Raw genomic sequence first — 8,537 nt, 5'->3', positions numbered from 1 at the left:
ATAGAAAATACTATTCCCTAGTTGAATAATTCTGAAATTTCATTCCCATCAACAAATGATTTTTGCATACTTATTATGTTCTTAGACCATGCACATAAATGTCCTCCACCATTATGGCTTCACAATATTATTATGGACAAAAATACATCTATCAAAGATTAATTTTTTCCACACATATGTTTATAAAAATCTGAATATATTCACAATAAAACAGAAACAGTATGATGAACTAGAACTATTTCATGTATTAAGAGACAATTATAAAATAGCCCAAGTGGTATGAGGAAAGAATTAACCACTAACACTACAGGGAATGAAAAAAGAAAATGGAACCTATTTGGCTAGAGTTTGCTGGAAATGTTTATAGAAGAATAGGAAATTGAGTGGAGTTATTAGGCACTGAGATTACTCTTCTTATAAGAGACATAATTGATCCTGAGAATATTGTCTTCACTAATTTTAAGAAAATCATACCGGCAAGTTCAGGTTACCAAACTGAAATAAGGCTTAACACACAATTTGAAATCAGGACCATAAAAATGCCACTATCTGAAAAAAAAAATGTTCACACACACACACAAAAAGCCCCATAGATTAGATTAGTCATATATAGACGTCGTCTCAGAGATGTGTACTTAAGAGAGAATTTCTGGGCAGCACGAGATAAAGGGGGCTGCCTAATCTTTATTATGTTTCCTCAGTGCTTCTCCAAAAATGAAGATATTCTAGAGTCTTTCAAGTAATATAAGTTATGGTAAATTCTCATAACAAATGAAAAATACTGAAGAAAAGATGAAATTTCCACTGAAATGACCATCAAATCCATTTAGAAATGTTATCCTTATATGGAATTCAAACTTGGATGCAGTGGAGACTTGGGAAAACCAGACTAGACACCACTTGAAGTGATTTTTCCTACCTGTGAGTACTCATTGTGAGGGCTGGAATCATGATTATGCGCTTTGTGAAAGCAAACATGTTAATGCCATGTAAGTATTGCAATAATGTTATAGACCCTCCTGGATTCAAAGTTATCACGCTCAGCTGGTTTTCTTCCTGCCTTTTAGAGTTCTCATTTCTCAGCCTCCTTAGGGAAAGGTGGGCTTATGTCCTGTTTGGGCGGGGTCACAGTCCATTTATGCCCATCACTTCTTATTCCTGTAATTATTACCAGTGTCTCTTTCACTCCTGAGTGACCTGGTTTGAAAAATAAATTAGGTGTTAATAATACTCTTAGGACTTCCTAGATGGCACAGTGGTTAAGAATCCGCCTGCCAATGCAGGGGAAAACAGTTTCAATCCCTGCCCCAGGAAGATACCACATGCTGCGGAGCAACTAAGCCTGTGTGCCACAACTATTGAGCCTGCACTCTAGAGCCCATGAGCCACAACTATTGAGCTCACGTGCCACAACTACTGAAGCCCATGCACGTAGAGTCCATGCTCTGCAACAAGAGAAGCCACCACAATGAGGAGCCCATGCACCACAATGAAGAGTAGCCCCTACTCACTGCAACTAGAGAAAGCCTGTGTGCAGCAATGAAGACCCAACACAGCCAATAAAATAAATAAATTTTTAAAAATAAATAAATAAAAAAATAATAATGCTCTTAAGGTTTCTGTACTAGGCCTGCTTTTCTTACTCTATTCAAGTCTCCAGATATTAGTGTCCATTTATAAGACTTTAAATTTCCTCTATGTACATCTGACTCTTCAAACTATAACATTACACACACATATCCTGAACTCAAAAATGTCATACTCATCTCCTACTGGACATGCTATTGTACGTGGGTGTTTACAGGCATCGTAAACGCAATATCTAAAACCGAATGTATTCTCTTTCCTCTCTAACCCACTCCTATTACATTCATTAGTGCCGGTGAAAAGCATCGTAATTCACCTCAAATCCCAGGCATCATCTCCATCCTCTCTATATCTTTTGTCATATCAGCAACCATAGATCCTATCAACTCTACCTTCTATGTAGCTCCCTATTCTGCTACTTCATTCATTTAGACAGAATAACGTAACAGTTAAGAATATGGTAGCTGAGTCAGAGAGATGTGGATCTGATTCCTTGTGTTACCATTTACTAATTATACAAGGTACTTAATTACCCTGAATTCAGGCTTTCTTCTTTGTCTGTAATAGGATAATAATAGTTCCCATGTACCTCATAGGGTATTCTTAAAATTAAAATATAAGTAAGGAAATGCTCATAAAGCACTTTTCCTGGTGCATAATTGTTCAGTAAATGTTAGTTTTGACTTTTAATATTGTTAATTATTATTAGTGCAAGTTACTGCCGTCTCATGACTAGATCATGGAAACTATCTCCTAATTCTGGTTTCCCTGATTCCACTCTTTCCTTCACATTGCCCTTCTTTATGTTGCAGATAGACTCATATTTTTAAAACACAAATGTGTGTACATTACTCCCTTGCTCAATGGCTCCCCATTACTTTCAGCATAAATCTCAAACCCCTAATCATCATGCCTAAGCCATTCTTGATCTATCCCTTGCTTATCATGCCAGTTTTTTTCTTGCATCCTTCTTTAACAAAAAGGTTTACAAGCTTGAGTATACCAAGAATTACTAAAAAGTATATTCAAACTGATTCTTATCATATACGCACAGATTTTCATTTAGTAAACCCAGGGTGGGGCTCAGAACACTGCACTTTAAATTAACTTCACCTCCCCACCACTCCCCACCTCACCAAGAGATTCTGATGAGGCAACACAACTTCAGAAACTTTGGGTTGGATTGTATTATTACTCCAAAGGCCTTTTCCAGCACTTTTTGCCTACCTGCCTCTTATTTATTTTTTTAACTCACCTTAAAAGTCACTTTTTTGAGAAAGCAGTAAAATGTTGAGTTTCTTTTATTTTAATTCTACACAGAAAAGCAGACTTCTGATACCAATTTGGTCTCTTATACAAGTTTTCCTATTGAGAAGATAACTCACTGAGTAGTTGAAAGTTACCACATTTCCTCATTTTATATTAATACTTTGTCATTCTAGTACATGTGTTTCTCATGAGTTTGGTCAGCATGAATAAAACATTCCTGAAATCTGAACACTACTAGGCAAAGCTGTAAAACTGAGACCATTAATATTTAGAAATGAAGAGTAGATCCTGAAATAGAATATATTTTATGAGGTATCGCCTAAACACAATACAAAAAGGACACACATCTCTCTTAGGTTTGGCTTATTTTCAACAACATCTGGGATGAAACATAACTGTTGTCCCTTGGCAACGAGTGGCTTTGTAACTTTTGTCCTAACAATGACATTTCTATTTACTGAAATAGCCATTTCATTTAAGACATAAAATTTAAGAAAATTAATGTTTTCCTCTTTTACAAAAAGAATCATCCCCTGCATGCTCTTATGTAAATTTTACTTTTTGATCTATGTGTTCATTTTCCCTCAGGTCATAAGTAATTTGATAGCCAGGTGTGTGTGTGTGTGTGTGTGTGTGTGTGTGTGTGTGTGTGTGTGTGTGTGTTAGAGAGAGAAAGAGGGAGATAGGCAAGAGAGAGAAAGAATTTGTATCTGTGTGATTTATTTTTTTAAACTCTTTCCAGAAAAATCAGTAAGATTTTGCCTTTTTTTTTCCCCACATTTGACAGATAGAGACATGAAGATAAGAATCATGATAGGCTGTTGAATAGTTTATCTGTTTGTAGCTTAGCTTCAAATATACGACTCTAAATTTCAGAATAGATACATCACTTGGCATAGTTCAGATAATTGATTCATAAGTCAGCTACATCAGGCAGGTTTTGATGGTATCTTTATAAATAGGCTGGAGCTTTCAGATGCCTGATCGTATCTCTCAGGCTGACATGAAAGGCATTTAGAGGTTGGAATATGCTAGCAGTACAACTTGTATTCTAGATACAGTTCATGAGGCCTATTAGCTTCCTATAGTACAAATAACAGAATATCGCTGAATGTAATAAATTGAATCATAATCCCAGAAATGCTTTTCTAATTGTGTTTTAAAGGACAATGTGAGATATGACTTTTACATTAGATGTTTAGAAATAAAAACACAAGCCATTTTAATACGTTTAAAACATAAACAAGCATGATAATAAAATAAGAGGATTAAAAAGTCCAGAGCCATACCCATCAGTGCCTACTGCTAAAGTGGTTTCTTATCCATTTGTGAGTCAGATGAAGCCTGTCTTTGCAAAGTGCATTCACTCAATCTGTCTTCATAATTCCAGATGCATGCACACACATCATTTATCCTAAATTAGGTAAAGGATTAGGAATTTGCATAGTGAGATATTTGTTAAAACAACTGTAAACATACAAGATTCTGAGCTAGAAGCAGTATATTAATCAAACTTATTTGGCAATTCTAACCAGATCCCCTGTACACTTTGTGAATTTCTTCATATTTTTTACAACTACTGAAGCCAAGCATCTTGTACCACACATCATGCAACCTCTCCCCTCTCACTGCTGTCCTAACTTGACTCTCTGGTCAGTTCTCATGTACATAGAGGATTTTTTTTTTTTTTTGATTGGCTTGACATACTTCGTTCTAAGTGCTCTTCCCCCACTCCATTCTGTACCAAAAAAATAAGCACACAACCCTATAATCTTAGAAGATATCTCTACCCATTTAAAGAAAGTCAGAATAAGTCACCCCAAAATATGCCACTTTGGCATATTGAGTATTTTGACTTCAAGTCACTTAAACAGACAGTGAAAGAAAGACTCTAACCCTCCTTTTTCTTCCAAAAATTCCTCAGGAAATATTATCCAAAAGTGCACAACAGGAAACATACCAGGGAGAAACCCTTAGAGTGTCCCCAATTTGGAAAGTCTTACTTTCCGAAGGAGGACCTCTTGAAGTATGAAGCCAGCAATTGTGTGAACCAATGGGAACAAGTCTTCATGAGCCAGAGCGTCAGCAGACCTTCCACTGGAGGATGGATCTGCGGGTGCACTTGGTGTCCCATATGGGGGAGATGCCCTACAAGTGCTTTTCCTGCTCACAGCAGTTCATGAAGAAGTTCACGCAGACCCATGGGATCAAGCTGCGCAGAGTCCCCAAGCCCCGTACGTCTCCCACCTGTGCCAAGTGCTTCTTGCCCCAAAGGGAACTGCGGCTGTACCAGGCTTTTAAGCATCGTGGGGAGCTGTTTGTGTGCAAGGAGCTGTGCTGCGAGCTGCTGAAATGTCCCACAGATGCACATCAAGGCCAAACACAGGAATTAAAGGGCGTGTGTCTGCAAGTTCTGCAGCCACACCTTTACCCAGAAGGCAAATCTCAACACGCACCTGAGTAGGCACATGGGCCAGAAGCCCTTCCAGGGCCACCTCCGTGGTGAGACCTTCCACACCTAAGTGGCCTGGACAAGCACAGCCACACCCACACCCGTAAGAGGCCTGCAGCTGTGATTTCATTGCCCAGAAGGGCCCCTGCTGAGAGGCACGGGGACTGTGATCAAACGCAAGTCCCTGTGCCTGACACACAGTGAGGCCAAACAATATCAAAACGTTGGAGTTTGGAACAGAGAAAGTCTTCATGCAGGGTTATGGAAGAAGAAGGGTGGCTCATGCCTTAAAAACCCTAAACTCCCTGAAAGCTTTTAGCAAAGCCCTTTTATAGGAAAGGCAAGGGAGGGGTGTGATTAGTTGTTGCAAAATTCTTGGTGTCAGATCCTTTATGCTTGAGTTCAGGTCACAGTCAGGTTACAATGTTCCTGTAAACCTCCACCAAAATAAATGTGATTCTCTGTTCTGACAAGAAAGGGCAAGGTCCCAAGGCTCAAATTTAGCCCTCGGAGATCCAGACCCTGGTTGGGGGCGGGGGGGGGGGGGTCGTCCACTGTGTGGGCCAGTCATCCTGCCCAGGAGCACACGTCCAGCACCCAGTCCTGGGTACTCCCATCAGTGCTCAGCCCCAGCTGAAGAGGCAAATCTCAGCTGGTAGCACCCTCAGGGCCAGGTCCCCAGACTCTGCCCAGCAGCCATCACTGAGGGAGCCAGGTGCCCAAGACCCAGCCAGCCCTGAGGCTTTTCATTTAAACTGGAGAGAATCATTTGATTAAGATCAATAGGAATACATGTTGCAGCAAATGCCAGTCTGGTTAATTCCCAGCTCAGAACAATTGCCCTTCTTTGAGAACAGCCCCAACAACAGAAGTGGACCTGAAGTAAGGATGTGCAATGTCCTTAACCTAACCCTGACCTCTGGCCACCTCCTATGGGTAGACAACTGATCTATGCTGTACCAAGATTTGAAACTTGAATGGAGAGACTGAAGCTGGTGGAAGCTATTACCTTCATGCAATGTCCATACACTTCAGCTGCTGAGGCCTCCATGGACTGCAACCCATGGAGACGGCCGCCACCATTAGGTTGAGGAAGCATAGATGAGAGGTTCACTGCTGGTTCCAGGCCAGTGGGCAGCCCTAGTGAGGGCTCTGGAGCTCTGCAGAACACAACCGTCAGCCTGTCCCAGGCCCCACAGCTAACCTGCTGGCCCTGAGGCCAGAGGGCCTGGAAGGCCCCGGGGAGAAAGCCAGAATCCACATCCAACCACACTCAGTGCCCCGAGGACCACCATTGGCAGAGCAGGACATCTGACCCCTGGGCTAATGGCTGCGTAATATTGGTTGCTTGCTTACGGCTGCGTGCCCGCGGGGCCCCTAGTACATGACCAGCAGCCACACACAGGGTGCCACCAGGAGGGTCCCACGTCTGCCACATCTGTGGGAAGACCTTTAAAGTGATAGACCAGCTGCATGGGCAGGTCAGACAGCACAAGGGACTGAGGAAGTTCAAGTGCACCAAGTGTGGCTCCAACTTCACTCAGTAGGCCCACCTATGACCGGTGCAGAACTGCAACCCACCAGAGCGCAAGCTGGACCCTGGTCGCTGAAAACCAGATGATGGTGGTGGTGGTGGTGGTGGTGGTGGTGGTGGTGGCGCCCCAGCCACTGCCTGCAGAGCTGGAGGTGGGCTCAGCTGAGATGGTGAAGTCCCTAGCCCAGAACGGCCTGGCCAAGTCCTGTGTGCTGAGGAGAGCTGGGGGTCCCGCATCTCTCATTCATCCTCACGGCTGCCATCTCTGAGAAAGGGGACACATATCTCCCCTGCCCACCACAGCCCACGTGGCCGCAGCCCCCAATAAGCCATGGAGCTTTGGACTTGGAAAAAAAAAAATTTTTTTTTTGAATGCTTACTACTGACCGCCTTCACATCTTTGCTCAAAAGATCTTCTCAAGAAGTCCATACCTAACTCCCATTTAAAATAACCACCCCTCTTTCTCGCACTCCTGCAACATGCCTGTCTTTCTTGGCTGCTTAGTTTTTCTCTGTAGTCCTTGTGCACTCAACATTATCTAACATCCTGTATTACTTACATGTTTTGTTTATTGTTGTCTCTTCCCATTAAAATATAAGCTTTATGAAAGTATGGCATTTAATATATTGTTTGCTGCTGTATCGCCAAAGCTCAGAACAAAGACTGACCCATAACAGATTATTGATAAACATCAATTGTTTTGTTTTTTGAAAGAATATCCTTGTTTTAGGCTTGTAAGTGCAAAGATAAGAATGAAATAAATGCACCAAACTAATAATGACTACTCTGGGAGTGATCATTTGAGAACAGTACAAGAGAGTTATCAGCATTTTTGTTCTTTATACTTTCATATTATTTTAAGCACTTTCTACTTATTAGCAGCATGCATTTCTATGATCAAAGACTACTACAATAAAATTAACCAATAAAAAAATAGCACATAATCCGCAAATGGGCGGAAGACCTAAATAGACATTTCTCCAAAGAAGATATACAGATGGCCAACAAACACATGAAAAGATGCTCAACATCACTCATCATCAGAGAAATGCAAGTCAAAGCCACAATGAGGAATCACCTCACACCAGTCAGAATGGCCATCATCACAAAATCTGGAAACAACAAATGTTGGAGAGGGTGTGGAGAAAAGGGAACTCTCCTGCACTGCTGGTGGGAATGTAAGTTGGTACAGCCACTATGGAAAACAGTTTGGAGGTTCCTTAAAAAACTACAAATAGAACTACCATATGATCCAGTAATCCCACTCCTGGGCATATACCCAAAGAAAACCATAATCCGAAAAGAAACAATTACCATAAAGTTTATTGCAGCACTATTTACAATAGCCAGGACATGGAAGCCACCTAAATGCCCATCAACAAATGAATGGATAAAGAAGATGTGGCATATATATACAATGGAATATTACTCAGCTATAAAAAGGGATGAGATGGAGCTATATGTCATGAGGTGGATAGACCTAGAGTCTGTCATACAAAGTGAAGTAAGTCAGAAAGAGAAAGACAAATATTGTATGCTAACTCACATATATGGAATCTAAAAATGGTACTGATGAACTCAGTGACAAGACAAGAACAAGGACGCAGATGCAGAGAATGGACTGGAGAACTCGAGGTATGGGGGGGCGGGGGGTGAAGGGGAAGCTGAGACGAAGTGAGAGAGTGGCATAGACA

At 41.3% G+C, this 8,537-nt stretch overlaps 1 pseudogene; it reads left to right on the top strand.

Moving 5' to 3' along the window:
• The first annotated feature begins 4,772 nt into the window (after window positions 1-4,772).
• LOC130834010 (telomere zinc finger-associated protein-like) lies at window positions 4,773-7,170 on the top strand (annotated as a pseudogene).
• The last annotated feature ends 1,367 nt before the right edge of the window (window positions 7,171-8,537 follow it).

This window comes from Hippopotamus amphibius, chromosome 12 (assembly GCF_030028045.1).
Source record: "Hippopotamus amphibius kiboko isolate mHipAmp2 chromosome 12, mHipAmp2.hap2, whole genome shotgun sequence".
In the NCBI taxonomy this organism is placed as follows: domain Eukaryota; kingdom Metazoa; phylum Chordata; class Mammalia; order Artiodactyla; family Hippopotamidae; genus Hippopotamus; species Hippopotamus amphibius.
This window is presented reverse-complemented; position numbering and strand designations above follow the sequence as displayed.